General features: G+C 47.0%; 1 protein-coding gene across 1 annotated transcript in view; it reads left to right on the forward strand.

Annotated features, from left to right (window-relative positions):
* DLGAP4 (DLG associated protein 4) overlaps positions 1 to 24,260 on the forward strand; it is a 1,552,488-nt gene that overhangs the window by 260,075 nt on the left and 1,268,153 nt on the right. Inside the window, exon 2 of the mRNA XM_069243703.1 lies at positions 23,998 to 24,174. The gene's annotated coding sequence lies outside the window, so the exon portion shown is untranslated. The remainder of the gene's footprint in view (positions 1 to 23,997; positions 24,175 to 24,260) is intronic.

The raw sequence follows: 24,260 nt of genomic DNA on the forward strand, positions 1-24,260 counted from the left end.
TATCTTGTGCCCATTTTGGAAATACCAAGGTTTTCTTGATAGCTATTTTTCACTCTTTATATTTCAGCAAATGAATTGCTGTATACCCGGTATAGAATGAAAACGCACTGCAGGGTGCAGCTCATTTATTGGCTCTGGGTACCTAGGTTTCTTGATGAACCTACAAGCCCTAAATATCCCTGCAACCAGAAGAGTCCAGCGTACGTAACGGTATATTGCTTTCAAAAATCTGACATTGCAGGAAAACGTTACAGATTAAAACGTAGAGAAAAATTGCTGTTTTTTCACTTCAATTTCATTATTTTTCTTTTTCAGTTGTTATTTTCTGTAGGAAACCCTTGTAGGATCTACACAAATGACCCCTTGCTGAATTCAGAATTTTGTATACGTTTCAGAAATGTTTAGGTTTCTGGGATCCAACATTGGTTTCATGCCCATTTCTGTCACTGACTGGAAGGAGGCTGAAAGCACAAAAATCTTAAAAATGGGGTATGTCCCAGTAAAATGCCAAATTTGTGTTGAAAAATTGGGTTTTCTGATTCAAGTCTGCCTGTTCCTGAAAGCTGGGAAGCTGGTGATTTTAGCACCGCAAACCCTTTGTTGATGCCATTTTCAGGGAAAAAAACACAAGCCTTCTTCTGCAGCTACTTTTTCCAATTTTTTTGAAAAAAATGAAATTTTCACCGTATTTTGGCTAATTTCTTGGCCTCCTTCAGGGGAACCCACAAAGTCTGGTTACCTTTAGAATCCCTAGGGTGTTGGAAAAAAAGGACGCAAATTTGGCTTGGCTAGCTTATGTGGACAAAATGTTATGAGGGCCTAAGTGCGAACTGACCCAAATAGCCAAAAAAAGGCCTGGCACAGGAGGGGGAAAAGGCCTGGCAGCGAAGGGGTTAAAAAAAACTGTATTGCACAAAATATCATTAGACCAAACACAACATGTCCGTAATACCCTGCTGCCCAAGCACATTACACAGCTTACATATACTCTGCAAAAAGTAAGCAGTAGTCATAATAAAACACATAGGTCAGGTAGACACATAGGTTACTGGTTGTCCTGCAACTTATGAAGTAGTCAGGTTGTCATTATTAAAATAATGCATGTCATAGTGAACATAAATGCCCATAAAAGGAACATTTGAAAATACATGGCAGTTCATAAACCCACATCACCACAACGTGTGCATAAACAGTGGAACATTCCTCTCTGGTAGTCACCAGGTACCGTGTTCACACCGGGCAGGACGTGAAGAACCCCTCCTTCTGCCGGGTATTACGTGCGTTTACTCCAAGTAAGGTTTAGACGCGAGGAACTCAGACTACACCCCCAGCATAGAGGCTCAGGTGCTCCTATCACTGCAAATCCAGTTGTGGGGGAGCTTGGGGGGGGGGGTGAGGTCACAGAAAACCGAGGACTTCGAAACAAAGTCACGTATTGCAAGGGGGGCCCCACGGGATCATCTTGGCTCATCAGAAGGCCCCCTTGGGTCTCCCTTTACGGACCAAACGTTCACCCCGTCTCGTAGCAGCCACCCGCATCCTCGCGTGGCAGCTGAAAGCCTCCATCTCCCTCGGTGGGGCAGGAGAGGGGCTGGAGAGTACTGAAACCTCTTGGCCCCACGGGCGAGAAGCCCAGTGCTCCTTTCCGGCTGGCAGACCACCCCCCTTACCTCCCTAGCCGGCAGAGAGGTTGTATGCGGGTAGCGCTCCAGGGCTCCTGACCCATTTTTCTTTCCGTCCAAGATGCCCGCACCTGACGGAGTGCGGGAGGGCATCTCCTCAGTCGACCCGGGCCACCACGGTGATCACGAAGGACACCAGTTTCTGTTGGTACCCCAGGGGCACTCTTCCAGTGCTCCTGTGCCTCGGTGTACTAATCCTCAAGCACGCTCCCTCTCAAGTGTGCTTGAGATTTCCTTCACCCTCCTGTGTCACGGCAGTGAACTCTCCCTCCAGCCACACGCAAAATCGCTGTCAAGAAAAATGCTCACAGGGTGCCAGTTAACCAGATGGAGCGCTCGTCTCTGCGCTCACTGCCCAGTATATCCAGCGCTTCCTTCCACTGTGAAGCCAGTAGGTGCAGGGGACAGGGGCCACAGCACCCAGTCCCTGGAGACAGAAGAGGGGAGCACAGTGCTGCCAATCCCAACAAAACAGGCCAGCATCAGAGTTGCAGACAGTGGCAGTTCCTCCTTGTGACCCAGCAGTTCACAGGTCAGCACAACACCAGCAGTCCAAGGTGGTTCCTGGTGAGTCTCTTCTGCAGCGTTCTATGTCCAATTCAGTAGTCAATTAATGTCTGTTTTTATGAGGGAAAAATCCCCTGTATTTATACTTAGTTTTGCAAAGCATTTTCAATGAGGGAAAGAGGAGGTTCCAACCAGTTACAACTGGTTTTAGGAGTGTCCCCTCTCTCCTCCAGCACAGGCTCCAGTCATCAGTTGGGGGTAAACGAGCCCTTTGTGTGAGGCCAGAGCACAGCCTTTATAGATGCAAGAGTGCCCCTTCTCTGCGCCCAGGAAGACCATTCAATATGTAGATGCACCTCTGTGACACCTCCACCCTCCTTGTGTACAGGCTGTCTGAGAAGTATGCACAAAGCCCAGCTGTCACTGGCTCCAAACATAAGTGGGGGGTTAACGACCCTATTGTGTGAGGCCAGGGCACAGTCTTTACAAATGTAGGTGTGCCCCGCCTCTCCCTTCTCTCAGCCCAGGAAGACTATTCAGTATGCAGATGCACCTCTGTGACACCTCAACCCTCCCTGTGTACAGGTGGTCTGAAAAGTATGCACAAAGCCCCAACTGTCACTCTGCCCAGACGTGGATTGGAGTCAAGCTGCAAAACACCAGAGTCATAAGCACTTTCTAGAAGTGCATTCCTATAATGGTACTAAAAAATCCACCTACACCAGTAAGCAGCATTTCTCACTATTATTCCAATTATACCAAACATGCCTACGCTACCCTTCATAAATCAGACAATAGCCCCTAGACATAAGGCAGTGCATTTCTAATGCATTCCTATGAGAAGGCAGCACTCTTAGCAGTGAGAAACCAAATAGGCTGTTTGTCACCACCAGGACAGGCCACGCTACCAGGCACATGTCCTGCCTTCTACATACACAGCACCCTGCCCATATGGCTAGCTAGGGCCTACCTTAGGGGTGACTTACATGTAGTAAAAGGGGAGTTCTGGGACTGGCAAGTAAATTTAGATGCCAGGTCCCTCTGGCAGTAAACTGTGCACACAGGTCCTGCACTAGCAGGCCTGAGACAGGTTTGAAAGGCTACTTCTGTGGGTGGCGCAAGCTGCGCTGCAGGCCCACTAGAAGCATTTTGTTAGAAATGGGGTTTTTGGTTGGCAGTCAGGTTGCCCTCTGTCCAAGCAAGAACCCTCACTCTAGTCAGGGTAAGTCACACACAATCCAAAATCAGCCTGTGCTCACCCTCCGGTAGCTTGGCACGAGCAGTCAGGCTTAACTTAGAAGGCAATGTGTAAAGCATTTGTGCAATAAATCATACAACACCATAGTATAACACCACAAAAATACTGTACACCACACAGTGTTTAGAAAAATATAGAATATTTATCTGGGTATTTGTAGGTCAAAACGATCAAAGTTGCAATACGAATTTGTAAAGATATCACTGAAAAGTGATATTAAGTGTCTTTAAGTCTTTAAAAAGCAATAAAGTGTCTTTCAAGCACAGAGTACCTGGTTTCTGGTGGGAAATCTCCTCAGAGGGCCACAGGGGAAGAGATGCGTGGAAAAAGGGGTGTGTGCGTCGATTTTCTCTCAGCCCACACAGACTTGCGTCGTTCTTTTCCACGCGGGGAAGTCGGGCGTCGTTTTCCGGCGCGCAGACAGTCTCTTTTTGTGGATCGCGGGGATTACCAGATGTCCCGGGTCTGTGCGTGGATTCTCCTGCTTATTTTCCGGCTGCGCGTCGTTCTGCGGGGCTGCGCGTCGAAGTTTCGATCTCACGGTAGGCGTCGCGTCGATTTCTCCTTGGAAGTCGGGCGGCGTTGTCCTTGCGAGGCCGTGCGTCGAAATTTTGGTCTCACGGCAGGCGTCGCGTCGATTTCTCCTTGGAAGTCGGGCGGCGTTGTCCTTGCGAGGCCGTGCGTCAAAGTTTCGCACTCACGGTAGGCGTCGCGTCGATTTCTCCTGGAAAGTCGGGCGGCTTTGTCCTTGCGAGGTTGTGCGTCGAAGTCTCGATCGTCCCGAGGGCGTCGCGTCGATCAGCGTCGGTGTGCGGCGTTTTTCTCGCCGCGAAACAAGCTGTGCGTCGAAATTTTCGGCGCACGGAGCGTCCAAGTGAAAGGAAGAAGTCTTTTTGGTCCTGAGACTTCAAGGAACAGGAGGCAAGCTCTATCCAAGCCCTTGGAGAGCACTTTCACAGCCAGACAAGAGTTCAGCAAGGCAGCAGGGCAACAGCAAGACAGCAGTCCTTTGTAGAAAGCAGACAGGTGAGTCCTTTGAGCAGCCAGGCAGTTCTTCTTGGCAGGATGTAGTTTCTGGTTCAGGTTTCTTCTCCAGCAAGTGTCTGATGAGGTAGGGCAGAGGCCCTGTTTTATACTAAGTTGTGCCTTTGAAGTGGGGGTGACTTCAAAGAGTCTCTAAGAAATGCACCAAGTTCCCTTTCAGCTCAATCCTGTCTGCCAGAGTCCCAGTAGGGGTGTGGCAGTCCTTTGTGTGAGGGCAGGCCCTCCACCCTCCCAGCCCAGGAAGACCCATTCAAAATGCAGATGTATGCAAGTGAGGCTGAGTACCCTGTGTTTGGGGTGTGTCTGAGTGAATGCACAAGGAGCTGTCAACTAAACCTAGCCAGACGTGGATTGAAGGGCACAACAAGATTTTAGTGCAAAGAAATGCTCACTTTCTAAAAGTGGCATTTCTAGAATAGTAATATTAAATCCGACTTCACCAGTCAGCAAGATTTTGTATTACCATTCTGGCCATACTAAATATGACCTTCCTGCTCCTTTCAGATCAGCAGCTGCCACTTCAACAGTGTATGAGGGCAGCCCCAATGTTAGCCTATGAAAGGAGCAGGCCTCACAGTAGTGTAAAAACGAATTTAGGAGTTTCACACTACCAGGACATATAACTACACAGGTACATGTCCTGCCTTTTACCTACACCGCACCCTGCTCTAGGGGTTACCTAGGGCACACATTAGGGATGACTTATATGTAGTAAAAGGGGAGTTCTAGGCTTGGCAAGTACTTTTAAATGCCAAGTCGAAGTGGCAGTGAAACTGCACACACAGGCCTTGCAATGGCAGGCCTGAGACAGGGTTAAGGGGCTACTGAGGTGGGTGGCACAACCAGTGCTGCAGGCCCACTAGTAGCATTTAATCTACCTGCCCTAGGCACATGTAGTGCACTCTACCAGGGACTTACAAGTAAATTAAATAGTCAATCATGGATAAACCAATCAGTAGTACAATTTACCCAGAGAGCATATGGACTTTAGCACTGGTTAGCAGTGGTAAAGTGCCCAGAGGTCAAAAGCCAACAACAACAGGTCAGAAAAAATAGGAGGAAGGAGGCAAAAAGTTTGGGGATGTCCCTGTCAAAAAGCCAGGTCCAACATGACCCCCCACCAGCCTAAAGCCAGGGGAGAACAATCACTATCCTGATGTACTTCCCTGTTTGAGGCGACAGAACAAGGACCCAGGCCCACAACAGCAGGGGCATGCTCCAGTTCTTCGCCTTCCTGACTCCCATTGGATCACTCTGTCCATACTCTCAGGGCCCACTAAGCCAACCCATGGGGAACCTTTCTCCTTACCTGCGGATCCCATCTGTGCAGCACCTAACCTTACTTTGCTCACAGATGTATCCCAGGAGCAGGATAGTACCACCATGACCAACACAGTGGTGTTGCCCACTCTACCCCTGGGGTGTGACACTTGTCCCCTCCTCAGGGATAACTCTGTCCACCCGGACAGCAAGCCACAGTGATTACTGACAGCTGCCAGGGATGAGAGCCAGGCCCCAGGCCTCTCAAAGCTCTCCAACCACTGTGGCTGTGGAGAGTGGGGGGCGGTAGCCCCAGGTGCTGGGCACCCTTTAACCACTCTCCCTTCCACCAGGTCAGGGATGACAGCCTGAACCTGGTCCTCCCCTCTGGGGCTTTGTACCCTCCCTCCTGGAGCGGTACCCCCAGAGTCCAACATGGTCAGGGTGCTTACAGAAGTCACCCTGTACCATTCCTCCACCAGTGCAGGGCTGTTAACCTGCAACTGGCCCTCCAACCTGGGGCCTGTACCTTCAGGTTGGACTAGGGCCCGGGGTGAGGCTTCCCTCCCCCTGCCCTCCCTTCTGGGGTCCAGCCCCCTCCAACTAGGAGTGGCCTCCTCAGAAGACAACATGGTAGGGGCACTGTTATCAGTAGCCCCTCCCTCCAGGTCCGGGGGGACACCCTGAACCTGGTCTTCCAGCCCAGGGTCTGTACCCTCAGACTGGATCACTGCCTGGCAAACCAGGACTTCCTGGGAGGCACACCTACCCCCCACCAGGTCAGAGTTTAACCTCTGCACCTGCCCATTCAACTCAGAGTCACCACCCTGAAGTTGAACAATTGCCTGGCACGCCAGGACTTCCTGGAGGGCACACTGACCCTCCACCAGGTCAGAGTTTAACCTCTGCACCTGACCATTCAACTCAGAGTCACCACCCTGAAGTTGAACAATTGCCTGGCGCACCAGGACTTTCTGGGAGGCACACCTACCTCCCACCAGGTCAGAGTTTAACCTCTGAGCCTGGTTCCCCAACCCAGGGTCACCACCCTGAGGTTGGGCAATTGCCTGGCACGCCAGGACTTTCTGGGGGGCACACCTACCCCCCACCAGGTCAGAGTTTAACCTCTGAACCTGGTCATCCAACCCAGAGTCAACACCCTGAGGTTGGACAATTGCCTGGCACAGCAGGGCTTCTTGGGAGGCACACCTACCTCCCACCAGGTCAGAGTTTAACCTCTGAACCTGGGTATCCAACCCAGAGTCACCACCCTGAGGTTGACCAATTGCCTGGCACGCCAGGACTTTCTGGGGGGCACACCTACCCCCCACCAGGTCAGAGTTTAACCTCTGAACCCGGTTATCCAACCCAGAGTCAGCACTCTGAGGTTGAACAATTGCCTGGCATGCCAGGACTTTCTGGAGGGCACACTGACCCTCCACCAGGTCAGAGTTTAACCTCTGAACTGGGCCATTCAACTCAGAGTCACCACCCTGAAGTTGAACAATCGCCTGGCACGCCAGGACTTCGTGGAGGGCAACTGACCCTCCACCAGGTCAGAGTTTAACCTCTGAACCTGGTTCTCCAACCTAGGGTCACCATCCTGAGGTTGGACAACTGCCTGGCACCCCAGGACTTTCTGGGAGGCACACCTACCTCCCACCAGGTCAGAGTTTAACCTGTGAACCTGGCCATCCAACCCAGAGTCGACACCCTGAGGTTGGACAACTGCCTGGCACGCCAGGACTTTCTGGGGGGCACACCTACCCCCCACCAGGTCAGAGTTTAACCTCTGAACCTGACCATCCAACTCAGAGTCAACACCCTGAGGTTGGACAATTGCCTGGCACAGCAGGACTTCTTGGGAGGCACACCTACCTCCCACCCGGTCAGAGTTTGACCTCTTCACCTGGTAAGCCAACCCAGAGTCACCACCCTGAGGTTGAACCATTGCCTGGCATTCCAGGACTTTCTGGGGGGCACATCTACCCCCCACCAGGTCAAAGTTTAACCTCTGAACCCGGTTATCCAACCCAGAGTCACCACCCTGAGGTTGAATCTTTGCCTGGCATGCCAGGACTTCCTGGGGGGCACTCTCACCCCCCACAAGGGACACGCCGTCCCCAAGGGCCACACAAGAGTCTGGTTGGCGCAGGTCTCCCGACCTCTGCCCATCCGGCAGAGTCTGGGTTTCCCCCAAACCAGAAACGGTCTCACCTGGGTCATTCCTGGGGGGCTCTGCTCTCAGAGCTGACCCCTGACTTTCAAGATCCTCCCCTGGGGTCTGCCACCCCCTCTCAACCCTATGTCTGGACTTCTGCACCCCCTCACTAGGAGTGGTACTGCCAGACACCAGAACTGTTGGGATGCTGTCTACAGTCATCCCCCCAAGTTCTTCTGACACTGCGGGGCTTCCCTCAAAAGGTGGCCCTACGGTACAGGTTAGGCTCTGAGACCTACCTGGGACACTACAATCCTCTCCCACCTCACTTGGTCGGGAACCACCTAGACCACTCCCTTCAGGAGCACCCCCAAATGCCTCTTCAGACTCTCTGGTACTCACCCAAAAGTCTGCCTCCACTGTAAGTTCCATGGGGTCAGAGAACTCACACTCCACCTGGTGTTGGCGTAGCTCTGGAAAATAAGGACCAGACATATGCTCTCCAGCAATTACATCACTCTGCCCTTCACATGTATTAACCACAGTACCCTTCACCCAACCACCCAGTAACTCAGCCTTGGAAAAGCACTCTATGTCACCCTCTTGAGACTGGTGAGACAGTATCTGCCTGTCCCTGACACTCAACCCATACTCTTCTGGGATGTCTCTACACTCTATATCCAGGACGTCCACCAGGGGGGAACCCTTTTCTCTGTCACTCTCTGCTAGAGTCAGTAAAGTGTCCCTCCCCCCAGTAGGAATATGACTCCCTGTGCCAGTTCCCCAATCCTTCTCAGGGACCCTGTGCATAACGGGAACTACCTCATACTCTTGAACCACCTGGGGTGTGTCAACTCCCTTCTTCAAGTTGGGCACCACATCTCTGGGCTTGTGCCCTTCTTCAGCAGTACTGGATGCAAGATTTTTGCTGCCACCATCTGAACTGGACTCAGCCCTTCCGGCCTCCAGTTTCAGCTCTTTACAGCTCAGCTCCTGAGCTGCAATCTTTTCTTCTTCCCGGGCTAAGAGACTTGTTGCCTCAGCCCTTTCAAGAAACTCATCTAGTTCTTCCACCCACCGCTCTCGAGCTCGGAGCCATTCTGCTCTCACTGGATCTCTTTCCTCATCTGAGTCGTCATCCTCCTCATTTCAGTAGTCCCCCTCCTCATCTGAGGGGTATTTAGTCATTTGGTTTTTTTCTGCCTCTCTCTCTGCCCAGACTACGTAGGCATGTAGCATTTCCATCTTAGTAGATTTCCTTGATACAGGAAGGCCCCATTTTCTGCAAAGCCTCCTAAAGTCAGCCTTAGTGAGGTGGTCAGTAGGCACAAAGAGTGAGTAGGTAAGCAATCTCATTGCTGACAAGGTCTTACCGGCAAAAACCAAAATCCAAAGTCCAAAATATCAATAGTATATCCAGGAGGACATCAGAGAACCAAAAGCAAAAAAAAAAGATGAAAGATCAAGTTGACCTTCAACTGTGGGTAGGTAGTGAAATACTTAGCTACTGTATGTCACTGCACAAACACAAGTCCTATCCTCACCGCTGATCACCAATGTTAGAAATGGGGTTTTTGGTTGGCAGTCAGGTTGCCCTCTGTCCAAGCAAGAACCCTCACTCTAGTCAGGGTAAGTCACACACAATCCAAAATCAGCCTGTGCTCACCCTCCGGTAGCTTGGCACGAGCAGTCAGGCTTAACTTAGAAGGCAATGTGTAAAGCATTTGTGCAATAAATCATATAACACCATAGTATAACACCACAAAAATACACCACACAGTGTTTAGAAAAATATAGAATATTTATCTGGGTATTTGTAGGTCAAAACGATCAAAGTTGCAATACGAATTTGTAAAGATATCACTGAAAAGTGATATTAAGTGTCTTTAAGTCTTTAAAAAGCAATAAAGTGTCTTTCAAGCACAGAGTACCTGGTTTCTGGTGGGAAATCTCCTCAGAGGGCCACAGGGGAAGAGATGCGTGGAAAAAGGGGTGTGTGCGTCGATTTTCTCTCAGCCCACACAGACTTGCGTCGTTCTTTTCCACGCGGGGAAGTCGGGCGTCGTTTTCCGGCGCGCAGACAGTCTCTTTTTGTGGATCGCGGGGATTACCAGATGTCCCGGGTCTGTGCGTGGATTCTCCTGCTTATTTTCCGGCTGCGCGTCGTTCTGCGGGGCTGCGCGTCGAAGTTTCGATCTCACGGTAGGCGTCGCGTCGATTTCTCCTTGGAAGTCGGGCGGCGTTGTCCTTGCGAGGCGGTGCGTCGAAATTTTGGTCTCACGGCAGGCGTCGCGTCGATTTCTCCTTGGAAGTCGGGCGGCGTTGTCCTTGCGAGGCCGTGCGTCAAAGTTTCGCACTCACGGTAGGCGTCGCGTCGATTTCTCCTGGAAAGTCGGGCGGCTTTGTCCTTGCGAGGTTGTGCGTCGAAGTCTCGATCGTCCCGAGGGCGTCGCGTCGATCAGCGTCGGTGTGCGGCGTTTTTCTCGCCGCGAAACAAGCTGTGCGTCGAAATTTTCGGCGCACGGAGCGTCCAAGTGAAAGTAAGAAGTCTTTTTGGTCCTGAGACTTCAAGGAACAGGAGGCAAGCTCTATCCAAGCCCTTGGAGAGCACTTTCACAGCCAGACAAGAGTTCAGCAAGGCAGCAGGGCAACAGCAAGTCAGCAGTCCTTTGTAGAAAGCAGACAGGTGAGTCCTTTGAGCAGCCAGGCAGTTCTTCTTGGCAGGATGTAGTTTCTGGTTCAGGTTTCTTCTCCAGCAAGTGTCTGATGAGGTAGGGCAGAGGCCCTGTTTTATACTAAGTTGTGCCTTTGAAGTGGGGGTGACTTCAAAGAGTCTCTAAGAAATGCACCAAGTTCCCTTTCAGCTCAATCCTGTCTGCCAGAGTCCCAGTAGGGGGTGTGGCAGTCCTTTGTGTGAGGGCAGGCCCTCCACCCTCCCAGCCCAGGAAGACCCATTCAAAATGCAGATGTATGCAAGTGAGGCTGAGTACCCTGTGTTTGGGGTGTGTCTGAGTGAATGCACAAGGAGCTGTCAACTAAACCTAGCCAGACGTGGATTGAAGGGCACAACAAGATTTTAGTGCAAAGAAATGCTCACTTTCTAAAAGTGGCATTTCTAGAATAGTAATATTAAATCCGACTTCACCAGTCAGCAGGATTTTGTATTACCATTCTGGCCATACTAAATATGACCTTCCTGCTCCTTTCAGATCAGCAGCTGCCACTTCAACAGTGTATGAGGGCAGCCCCAATGTTAGCCTATGAAAGGAACAGGCCTCACAGTAGTGTAAAAACGAATTTAGGAGTTTCACACTACCAGGACATATAACTACACAGGTACATGTCCTGCCTTTTACCTACACCGCACCCTGCTCTAGGGGTTACCTAGGGCACACATTAGGGATGACTTATATGTAGTAAAAGGGGAGTTCTAGGCTTGGCAAGTACTTTTAAATGCCAAGTCGAAGTGGCAGTGAAACTGCACACACAGGCCTTGCAATGGCAGGCCTGAGACAGGGTTAAGGGGCTACTGAGGTGGGTGGCACAACCAGTGCTGCAGGCCCACTAGTAGCATTTAATCTACCTGCCCTAGGCACATGTAGTGCACTCTACCAGGGACTTACAAGTAAATTAAATAGTCAATCATGGATAAACCAATCAGTAGTACAATTTACCCAGAGAGCATATGCACTTTAGCACTGGTTAGCAGTGGTAAAGTGCCCAGAGGTCAAAAGCCAACAACAACAGGTCAGAAAAAATAGGAGGAAGGAGGCAAAAAGTTTGGGGATGTCCCTGTCAAAAAGCCAGGTCCAACACATTTGATTTACAGACCCTGGGTATAGATATACCACTGTACAAGGGTCTTGCAGGTAAATAAAATGTGCCAATCAGGTATAAACCAATCATAAACCAATCATACCAAGTTTACAAGGGAGAGCACATGCACTTTAGCACTGATTAGCAGTGATAAAGTGACCAGACTCATAACGTCAGCCAAAAAGGGTCAGAAAACTTAGGAGCAGAAGGCAAAAAGTTTGGGGAATGGCCCTGTAGAAAGGGCCAGGTCCAACAGTGGCCATTTAAAGCACTTTCATTCCCTGAAAAGATAACATGTTTGATCTTTCTCCAAATACCCTACCTGCCTTTCCTTTCGACAGTGACAGGTTATCATTAGTTCTTTTTGTGTATCTGCTGCCCAGACAGCCAATAGACAGCCATTGTGATACTTGTTGGTATGATGGGCAGGATACTATGGGAAAGTAACCTACCTAGGATTTATTTGTGAGATGGAGATAAGTGCAGAGTGGGATATAAAGACATATGCACTTTTTCATTAGCCTACCTATGTTCTAAAACAACACCCCAGCAATCCCAGGTCTCTTATGAGTCGCAAACTCTGTTACAAGTATCTTGTGATTTACATGTTATCTCTCCCCCAGTTATCTCATATTCGTTGGGTGAGGCCTCTTTACAGGTGCATGCTTTGTTGCATGATTTTTGTAGCTATGTTAAAATATGTTTTTGTTTTTGTAACAACCGGTGTCCTGGTTTTAAGTGCACCAAGGCAGTGTGAGATGATTTTAATCTTTGTTTTCTCACAAAGCTATCTAATTGAGCTGAAGTCCCTTTTACAGCCTTCCTTAACTGTGGTGAAACATGAATTGCTCTTTTTTCACTGAAGCTTGTGTACAAGCCAACATGATGAAAAGGAAAACAATAATTGTCAAACCATAGGGAAATCTGTAGCGATTCGATTTTAACTGAAACAAAAAGTCAAGAAATGTGTACTTTTGCGTCCAAGTTCATTTTAGATATGTAAAATGACATTCCTTTTTTCTGATTAACCTAAAGTCCTTTTGTTACACACGCAGTATATGTACAGCACCGCGACCTCTACCAGGTGTCTTTTTTTGTGACATCATTCGTCACCTTTGAAGGCAGAGTTGTTGTTTGTTCAAAGTAGTCAAATGCAGGGGGTCCACTGAGGCACTGAGAACAAAGCATGGGTGTACGAAAATTAAGAAAAATAACAAAGCAGTAAATTACACCAGAGGAGGAAAATGATTAAATGTAGAAATACATAAATGAGTTGCAAAGTTGCGAGGAAGGGACAAGAGAACGTACAAAATTGCGGAAATGAAATAAAACGTAAGAAAGTATGTACGGATAGGATAAACAAAAGACCTTCTGTGCTCTGACCCTTCCATAGAGGTTCCCACATATAATATACGATTAAGAATATACTTATATGTGGCAGATGGGGAAACAGAAAGGCAGTGAAATACAGAGGAGTAGATAGAGCTCATGGCAAGCGATAGGGCATGTGAAATTGAGTTTTCCGAACTGGCAGTATAAGCTAGATTTTTTAAATACGTTTTAATGAAATCTTGCTGAAAAGTACCGTTTTGCCACTATATTCACAAAATGATCTTAGACGAGCGATTCCTGCTCACTCAAGGGTATTGTCAGGCTTGCTTGGGACACCATGAAAATATTAGACCTGCTTCTGAGTTCCCCATCAGAGCATACGGCTTGGGTGTTGTAAGATGCCCTGTTTAGCCTAGTTTTTAGATATAGGCCCTCATTCTGACCTTGGCGGGCGGCGGAGGCCGCCCGCCAAAGTCCCGCCGTCAGGTTACCGTTCCGCGGTCGAAAGACCGCGGCGGTAATTCTGACTTTCCCGCTGGGCTGGCGGGCGGTCGCCTTCAGACCGCCAGCCAGCCCAGCGGGAAAGAGGCTTCCACGATGAAGCCGGCTCGGAATCGAGCCGGCGGAGTGGAAGCTGTGCGACGGGTGCAGTTGCACCCGTCGCGTATTTCACTGTCTGCGCAGCAGACAGTGAAATACATGTAGGGGCCCTCTTACGGGGGCCCCTGCAATGCCCATGCCAGTGGCATGGGCACTGCAGGGGCCCCCAGGGGCCCCGCGACCCCCCCCTACCGCCATCCGGATCTCGGCGGTCCGACCGCCGGGATCTGGATGGCGGTAGGGGGGGTCGGAATCCCCGCGGCGGTGCAGCAAGCTGCGCCGCCGCGGAGGATTCAATGGGGCGGCGGTACACTGGCGGGACCCCGCCAGTGGTGCCGGTCCGACCGCGGCTTTACCGCCGCGGTCGGAATCCCCATTGGAGCACCGCCGGCCTGTCGGCGGTGCTCCCGCGGTCCTCCGCCCTGGCGGTCAAAGACCGCCAGGGTCAGAATGACCACCATAGTGTCAGACAAAACATTTTGACTTTACTAAAATTAAATGTATACTATACTAACATAACGGCTTTCAACAAGCCGCTTCATCCATTGGTCTTTTATACTGGTATTCATTTTTGGCTCCTGCCCACTACAGCATGTGTCATCAGGCAATGGGACAGCCCACTTCAGCCATAATTTCACTGTGAGTGCAAGCACTGAGCCCTTGAACATGGTCACATCCACAGACGAGTAGTTCCTGTCATTTCCAGACGATACCATGGCCACATGTGCTCTTTTAAATCTAAAGTATCTTTGGTTTTAGCCAGTCAGATGCGGGCCCTGCAGCTTTCCGATTAATAAAGTTTTGCTGAACAAAACAAGCATTGATAAAGCCAAACGACTGGCAGTCAACATCAGACTAATTGACTTTACCAGTACTTGTTACAAATATTGTTTAGGGAGTAAACCCACATACACCATACCAGATGTATTCTGGCCTAGTTGTTTCACCAGCTCACTATATTTTGGGGTAAGGATTAAACTACGTTCAGTCATGAACATAAACAATTGCTCTGACTTTCTTCAATATTCTCCCATTTTCAATATTAGTTGTATGCTATAGCATGACTACATCGCCTTTTGTTAACACTTTCTCCTGCCTACAGAATGACCTTTCTAATCAAACTCCTGCATAATTTTGAGGACACAATGAAATTTCTGAAAGACCATATGGTTACAATGGTATGTAGTGCTTTCTGCATTATCTGGACAGAATGAAAGATGTCAGCCTTTGCAGAATTCTGCAGGCAAAATGTGATTTTCTTTGCAGGCTTCATGTGCTCTGTATTAGATTTCGAGCAGTTGTAGAGATTTTTGCTATGGGCATGATACACCCAAAGTCAAAGCCAACATCAAGCAAAGTTCTTCAAAGTATTTTAATAGTAACTGTTCAATTTCTGTGATGCAGGTCAACCACCAATAAAGAGTTCAGAGCTGTAAGGAGGGGGCTTTTGTTTGAGCTGTTAAACTACTGGAAGTCTCACCGTAGACTCACATTACGAGAGCAATATTAATAACGATTTCATTTGAAACGTGTTTCCTCCTAAACTGATATTAAGAATTGTGCTGTAATTTTCATGTGCTAGTCCTCCATGCAAAATTACTTGAGGCAATATTTAGGCCCCGGGCGAAATTTCAAATAAGCCTGAGTAATTCCAATAATTTCAGGGATTTCATGTTATGTTTTTATATAAAATTCCCGAAATTACACCATTATGCCATATCACAAATTAAGTACAATTATAGCACAGGAGAGTTGGAACTACAGCAACAGCCTGAAGGTAACATCTGTTGTTTGCACCAGTTTTGTTTTTGACAATATTTTTAAACTTCAAAATGTGCCCTTGTGTCCACTGTAGAAGCAAGGCCTCCTTTTGAGCTAAAAAATAGTGTTAATTGCTAGATTTGCTTTCCGCGTAATTTTTCACACATTGCGGACTAGTTCCAGAGTTCAGGCACAAAACCCTGAAAAGGCATTCCTAACTTTCTACAGATTAAATAAATGAGGATGACGATTTCTGCCCTGCTTCTCGCGCTGGTAAACTCCTTGCTGCCTCCCCGCCAATGTGAGCATCAATCTTCACGCAGTACTTGAGAAGGTAATTCTTCATTGGGTCTAACCTGGTCCCTGTAACCAACTCATCGCGGTCAGCCCAAACTTGGGACTTTCTCCTGGTCCAGTGCTAGTAGATAACCTCGAGTGATGTGTGGAGGTTTTGACACTACTCTCACCTAAAACTTTAAAACTTCATATCTCTGGTTCCACTGTTTTGAGTTTTGTTGTTTTGGTGCCATATTATTTATTGAAATGTGTTTTTTTCACATCAGTTTGTGATTTTTCTAGTGTTGCGTTTTCACTATATTGCTGTTTGAGTGCTCCAAAAATACTTTACACATTGCCTCTTAAGTTTAGCCTGACTGCTTTTGTGCCAAGCATCAGTAGGTTAAGCACATGTTTATTTAGTCACTTTTGTGATTCGCCCCGACATGAATAGTGTTTATTGTTTGAGTAGAGCTTTCACCCCTCAACAAGTAACCCAATTTCTTATATTCACTTTCAGCACTTAATACTGTTGGGGAATTCATACATTTTGCACTGTTCAGAAAATAATAGAAAATGCTTTTTGCACCATCTGTACTGCATACTAAGAAAACAAAATCACAAACAGATGTTCCCTCATTTACTAGAAAAATATGCAAATACATTCCATATAGGAATCAGTGTGCTGCAAGCGCAACAATGGTGCTAAATGAACTAGAGCCATTTTTACTCAGCTCTACATTTTATGTAGTAATGTACTGCATCCCATGGTATCCTGAAGACAGTGTGCACTCTGACCCTCAAATTAAAACTGGAGGTATAAATACTCCCTTCTATTCTAGGGATTACCTCATTGAAAATCTGTGTTGATGCTTCCTTTTAAAAGGCATCTGTTCTCTTGGAACTGACTGATGAGAATTGTGTATGTGTGGGTGACAAAAAATAGCTTTGGTGCAGAGAACTTGCAATCTGAAATGTCTGTGCAGTGTAATAGAAGGTGGAGTGGTGCGCAGCCTAGTGGGTGGGTTCGCTGCCATTGAAACCATTCCTCCTAGGGTCTAAGCTTCTACACTTGACTACATTGTGTGATCCTTGGTAAATTATTTGAAACCTGATGAATTATCCTGTTCACAACCCAAGAATGTGCAAATTGCACACCAACTGGTCTGAGAAAGGGAATGTAATTTGCAAGGTGACCAGTGTGCAAACAGGTCACATCACAAATTGCCTATTCATAGAGGTTCTCGAAGTGACCTATTTAATGAATATTAATTAGGTGGTTTTGCTACTTCTTGTGAATTGTTGCTCATAATGGAATGTTGGTCTGGAAGGTACAGCAGCCCATGTTCACTAAAGAGTCAGGTGCAGCTTTAAGAAAAAGTGTTCTTTTTTTGTCCACTAGGCTATCCAACCTGATTTCGAAGGATAAATTATCCCTCGGGAATAGCTTCCCATTTGGGAATCAGTTATCACCCCGGCTGGAGAGGTGTTGACTTATTAGTGGTTTTCAGATGCAGTGGAGGTCACAATCCATTGATACATACCTCTGCGGCTCGCAGAGAGAATGGGAGAGCTTCTTTAGTGTCCCCTGTTGTTCTCCATTTAGAAAGGTTTGCAAAGCCACTTTTATGAGCTAGAAAAACTGGCTATTTCTGAGTGCTGTGGACACTGCTATTGGGGATGGGACCTTCTGGCCTGTATCGTGTACATCCTGAGGTGACCCATGCTACCCTGCTACCACCAAGGACACAGCCATAAATAGGGTGAGTCACTGCGGATGCCACCGCTGCCACTGGGGACTGCAAACCCCATAATCCCCCTTTCCAAAGCACCTGTGCCTGATTTTACCATAGTAAAAGCCGCTTTGCAGTCTGTTACACTGGGGGCTGTTTCTGACTGCTGTGGATACTGTTAATGGGGCTGGGACCTTCTGGCCTGTATTGTAGACATCTTGAGGTGACCTGCACTGCCCTGCTATTACCAAGGACATATAGATGCCTGGAGGGCGGGACACACGTGTGTTGCTCCCAGGCGAAGCCAGGGGCAAGGGTGGGCCCATCCTGCGCCCGTCAGGGTCAGGTGGAGACAGGGCAGGCCCCCTCCACACCCTCCTTTGGCTTTTTCTTTGGGTGTTTTCTTGACTGTCTGGATCAAGTCTCAACGGTAACCTCTTCTATGTATTTTGGACTAACACTTGTTATTGTCATTGTTTGTGTGATCCTTACCCTACAAATTGACACTGGTGGGGTGATATTTTGTGAGCCTAATTCTTACCTACATGCCTCTGGGGCATGTGATGGCATAGCATTTAACATTTGTTTGTGCTTTTGTGACCTCAGCACGATATCTGCACCTATCTGAGTGTTTACTTCAGCCCATTATGAGGAAGTGCAAAGCAACTGAGGGGCATATTTATACTTGTTTTGTGACGAATTTGCATCATTTTCTTTACGCAAATTCAGTTCAAAACTAACTCCATATTTATACTTTGGCGCTTGACCCTTCTAGCACCAAAGTTATGGAGTCAAAGTCATTTTTTGGATGTGGAAACCTACCTTGTGTCAATGAGATGCAAGGTAGGTGTTCCCATGCTAAAAATGACTCTATGGCCTTAGCACCATATTTATCCCCACTGTGCTAAAATCATGCACGGAGAGGAAGGGTCAAATAATGGTGCAAAGCCTGCTTTGCACCATTATTTAAAGCGTGGGTCAGGGCAGGCGTTAGGGGACCTGTGTACCTGGAACACCATGGAATAAGCCCACAGGTGCCTTCCTCAGGCCTCAGGGTCACTCCACCCACCAGAGGGGCAGCGGAGGATGGGGGACCCCAGCGCAGGTAAGAATAGGTAAGTACAGGTAAGTATTTTTTTTAAAGTGCCATTGGGGGCCCTGAAATTGGCCCCCTACATGGTACTGGGTGCAACGGCCATGCCCAGGGGACCCTGGTCCACAGTGCTGGCCACTGGGGTAGTGGGAATGACTCCTGTCTTTTCTAAGACAGGGGTCATGTGGTATGGATGGTTTTGTATCAGAAAATGATGCTAGGCTGGCTAGAGTCACTTTCTTTTTATTCTAACCTGCCTAATGTCATTTTTTGGTGCAAAACCCCCTTCTCCCATACCGCCAGCCCCACCTGGCAAACGTCATTTTTTTTACGCTAGCCTACCCTTTGCACCGCTTGCACCATTCCATAAATATGGTGCCCGGCTGGTGCTCAGAAATGGTGCAACCGCTGCTAAACTTTTTGGTGCAAAAAAGTATAAATATGCCCCTGAGTCTCTCCAGGAAAAAAAGCGCTATGAACCATAAACCTGCTACGACCCTGGGTTCTGACAATCCAACGGACAATTAAACTCTCAAGGATATAGACAACTTAAACGAGGAAGTTGAAAACCTCTTGGAAGGCAGTGACTCCAGTGATACACAAGCAAGGCAATTACCAAAGAAAGTACCGTCCATTTTTTTAAACTGATGAAGGACTAACGCAGTCGGGACTGCTCAGACTCAAGCAGGTTCAAATTTTGCTTTGGGTGCAGCTGCATCATCTTTCAACTGGCCTAGTAGTGACATAATTACCATCTTGCAACAACCTTTGTCCTTTGATAGTTCAGCACTCTCTATGTCCTTTTCCCCCACAATAATATGTGTAAACAGGTTCAAACCGCTTGTGAGCCCTAATCGGACCAAGGTTCGCTTAGTGGCTCCCACAAATTGAGCAGAGGTAATTTCTTTATCTGCCCTGCATGCATCTCCCCCGTACTCAGTCGCTCTGGAAGATAAAGCTGTGGGGGGATTGGCCTCTTCTGATCTAGCTAACAAATTGCCAAATTTACAGGTTGTGGTGGTCGATTTTAGATTTAAGATCTCCAAGTCACCCTGTGTTGCTGACATTGATCAAGGGGTTGGTAGGTGTCTCTAGACTTCACTACTCAATCAAAAGAACGGTGAAAAAACATCAATGTAATGAAAAGGTGTGAATCTCGCCCTGTCAATCCCCCTGCTATAGACCTGCCTTCTTCGGGGCTCTTGTGCTCGACCTCCAATATGACATTATGTTTATCATTCCCTACATGCCATAGGAGGGTTTGTAGGGCCCAGTGTAGTACAGATCACCAGGGGAGTCAAGAAATGTCCACCTCTAATGGTGAAGGTCCCTGCACTTCCAAGGAGAGACTTTGAAAACAAAGAGTCACTGATAATAAATGTATATACCATATACAGTCAGTGTACTATTGTCGGTCAATCGGATAGTCTTCAGGCAGAGCACTTTTCCGACTCCTCAGAGCCCACAGGATGCTTTGATTATATTAGATTAAAGCCAAAGGCAAAAACCCTTGTGGATGGTTTACTTAATCCAACTCATTGGTTTGGTTTAAATTGAACCCCCTTACCCTTCTGCACCCCTAATTAGCTGGCAGGAAACACTTTCCCGATTAGTGAGACAACAGCTACATGAATAGGTGATATCCTATAACTAGCCAGATGACCTGGGTACCTCTACGGTTGACTGACTGTATACTGTGTCTCAGCCTCTTACAGTGCTAAGGATCCCTTCCTGAACGGAGTGAGATCAGTTCATTGTAGTGATATTACATCCTTGCCCCTCTGTTATACATGTGATGCCCAATCTTTGGCCACCAATGTCACCCCCTACCCCCCCTCTAAATTCAGCCCACTTATGGGCATTTTGTCCTAGACTATAGCAGGGATCAAGTCTAGGCTGGGTGACCAGTCCTGGGGGATTTTATTGACTAATTTGATCTTTGTCTCCTGCGGAAACCTAGTCGAGTGAACATTTGCACAGACCTGGCTATATAACATATATGCCGGCTACTCCAGCACACAGGGGCTGCCTATCTTGTGCCTCCTCATTTGGGTTAAACTGGCCTTAGATGTTAAAATTTCTGTATTGTGGTATATTTCACAAAACATTCTGGGTTTAACTCTTACTAGGGCTGACGCTCACATTTCTTACGTATATAATGTTTATAATCGGGTGATTGGAGGTGGTGGAGAGACCCAGACATTACGCAATTTATCTTTACATAGGGCAACACTTGACCCACATTAGTCTTATATTATCTGTGGAGCGTTTAACACAACACACAAACCTATGACCATAGGCTGTGGCTCTCCCATTAGCAAGGAAGATGAATCATGGGGAATTCTGACACAATGTTGATCTAGTGAAACCCTGGTCAAGAGCCGCTTATCTGTTTTTGTAATTTACTTTATCTCATGCTGATAGGGCATGCAATGGCCGTACACCATCAGACGTGCATACCTCCCACATCTTCAACCGACTGAGTCATACACGTAGGACTGACTTTTGCTGAATTTCTTTGCATCTCTGGGACCATTTCGTTGATTTGAAGGTGCTGAGCAGGGAAGGCAGTGATGATAATGCTCTCCACTGCTCTTTAAAAGATATGTTTGTCCCTATGGTAAATATTTAGGTTTCATGAATCACAAATATGGTTCCCCCAGATGACAGGAGGAGAATCAAACAGTACAAGAGATCACATGACTAAAGCCTTAGGGGATGCTGTTCTGGATCTACAAAACCTAGCCTCAGTGCCCTTTAGTGACAAAGCATGGCAAAGGATGAACACGGACCTCCTTAGTCTTTGTAGCCCTAAAGTCTGCATTAGATCTTTTTCCCACAAGGCAAGCCGTGGGAAGTCCATGGAAGATAAAGGGGTCCCACACAATCTATTGGTTGCCCTGATTCGCCTGCATGAGAACCATATACCCAAGTTAGATGGAGAAGGGGTGGGGAACCCACAGAGCGTACACCTGTTCAAAATGAAGTAGGCCAGGGATGTGTCCTTGCCCTGACCCTATTTTCTCTATATTTAAATGACATAGTGCACTCTTTAAAGGCTGTTCAAAGTGATGCCCTGCACCTAGCTGGTCGTGAAATCCACCTTTTATTATTTGCAGATTATACCCTCTTGACATCTAAGACTTGAGTGGCCATAACCGTCTAGTGGACAAGTTTGAGGCTTTCTGTAGGGAGTGAGAGTTGGTTATTACCCACTCTAAGACAAAATTCATGACCATAAGCCCACATAAGTCTTTTAGGGGTGTGATTATTCTGGAAGGTAGACCACTAGATAGAATATCCTAGTTCACTTATTTGGGGATCATGGCAACTAAATCAAGATCTTGGACATCTCAGGTTGACAGTAGCAGTCTGAATCTTACTCATTACCTAGCTGTCTTCCTAAGACTATATCGGGCCTCTTGTGTCAGGCTGAAATCTCCCACTCCGAAGGTGTATAGAGCCAGGGCTGAGGGCAGCGTTTTTTATCGGGCCGAAATATGGGGTAAATCCAACCTGACAACACTATGGGTGGGTGAGAATACTTTTATAAGAGCCTTGACTAATCTACCAAAAACACCCCATTGATCCCTCTTAAACAAGATTTGGGCTTAGACCCTATGGCTCACAAGGCCAACCTTAGACCACTCTTACACTGGCGAAGGCTCAAATATTCACCCGTCTTAGTGGACTATTATCGTTCTTTTCAGGATGTAGTTGCTTATGACATCTTTGGCAAAATTAAATGGCTATCTAGGATCAAAAACCTGTTATCCAGACTTGGCATAGGTGAACTTTTGGTCTTCTTGCCCTGCTACAAACCAACTATCTAGGGCCTCTCTCAAGAAAGCTTATTGGGAGCATATGCAAATCGATGAAATCAGGAATGTCTCAGAGGGGTCTCTTGTTGATAACTTTTTAGATTTCAAGATTGAGATGGGTTTTGAGTGGCTTTTAGATTATATTACCCCGTCAGCTGCTAGGACCATATATTTAAACTTTCAATATTGCACCTTACCTTTATTATCACTACAAGCGAAATGGAACCCGGCCACCTCCTGATTACTATATGTCCAACTTGACAGCAGGCTGAGGAATCCCTGGCACATTTTATGTTTTTTCTGTCCCTCTTACATTTACCCCAGAAAATCCTGGATAATTCCTATATGTAATCAACGAGGCTGTAGAAACATCAGGATGTTATGCGGTTGTTGTGCATGGAATCTAAACAAGTGATTGTGCAGTCTCCAAATTTCTTCATAGGAGCTGGTGCATCAGAGCTGTAGCAACGGCTTGATTTTTTACACTTAAAAGTTCTTCTAACTGAAGCTCCGATTTCCGTTACATCGAACTCAAGTACATGTAGCCCTTTTATTTAGAATGATTCCTCTTCTGCTTTGCCCTGAGATTTGTTATTTTTATTTATATTTTTATAAATTTAATTATAATGCCGAATTTGTAAAGGCCTGGTTGCAAAAAACTTGTTTGTGTCTTTTATTGTGTTTTAACGTTTTCTATTATACACATATATGTTTCTGTGTTAACATGCTTCTGTGGTTGAAAAAAATCAGAATAAAGTATTTTGATGATGATGATGGTGATGAGTCAGAAACACTTTTCCAATTTGTTGAATTGGTTTCATACTTTATGAAAGGGTATTTTGGTGTTGCTAAGCCTTTTCGACTGGAACATCTTTGTACTACATAAGATCTTTAAGTTCCTTGTGCTTTGGCTTTCATAGCAACTGAGTTTGGAGTGCTCAGAAATCAGATTGACCACCCGTTATTTAGCAATATACCTACCAACGCAAATGGTACCTCTGGCTATCACACAATAAATTGGCTGGTGCCAGTGCATAATTTGTATATAAAAACGTGCTGGTGCCCAAAGTCCTCCTCTTAAACACGTGGCAGCCTCAATTAAATGTGGGAACACTGAATACTGAGGCAGTAATCCTTGGCCTCTTCAGTCTATTTAAAAACACTCCCTGCCCTTTCAGCTCACTTTTGCAGCTTTCTGCTTTCTTCCTTTGTGACACTTTTTCGTTTTTCTCTACCTCTGTCTTTCCCATATGCGTCTTCTGCTCGCAGCAAATGCTTGAAGCAGAAGAATAAGCGCCAGCCCTCACAAATAGGTTCCCGTGCTCTGCACCGGAAACAACAAGCACAAATTAAGCACTGGCTGGTGCTAATTTCTCATTATGCTGCCTTAAATTCATGTAATTTGGTGTTATCCTTGTTACGCAAAATATTTCTCGAACAACAAGAATGCGAGCAGCTGCTGTTTGTTGCCTATTTTTGCACAATGTTTAGTGCAAAAAAAAATTGCACTAAAATGTAGCAACATTTTCCTGCTTGCCTGTTTTCGGTTAAACATAATTGTATGTATTTTGTCTGAAAAGTCACTGAGTTATGCAAATTCAAATTATGCAAATTTCACGTACCCCTAAATTAATATTAACAATCTTCACACAGCCACCAGTTGAAGAACCATTATAACACAATGTGCACAAGGTGAGCAGGACATCGCTATGCAGAGAAGATTTCCAGCTCGGCACCACTGTAAATCATTACTTGGCAGGTGGTGTGATAAGCCTTTGCATATTTGAGGATGTGAAGCGTGGCGACACAGGAGATGCTGGGATCTTGTAGGTGAGTGGAATTTAAGTCTGATGCGTATTATGAAGGCAAAGCGGTGTGAAGTGAATTTAAATGTTCTTTTGTGGCAGTTGTAAGCC

Source organism: Pleurodeles waltl, chromosome 7, assembly GCF_031143425.1.
Source record: "Pleurodeles waltl isolate 20211129_DDA chromosome 7, aPleWal1.hap1.20221129, whole genome shotgun sequence".
NCBI lineage: Eukaryota > Metazoa > Chordata > Amphibia > Caudata > Salamandridae > Pleurodeles > Pleurodeles waltl.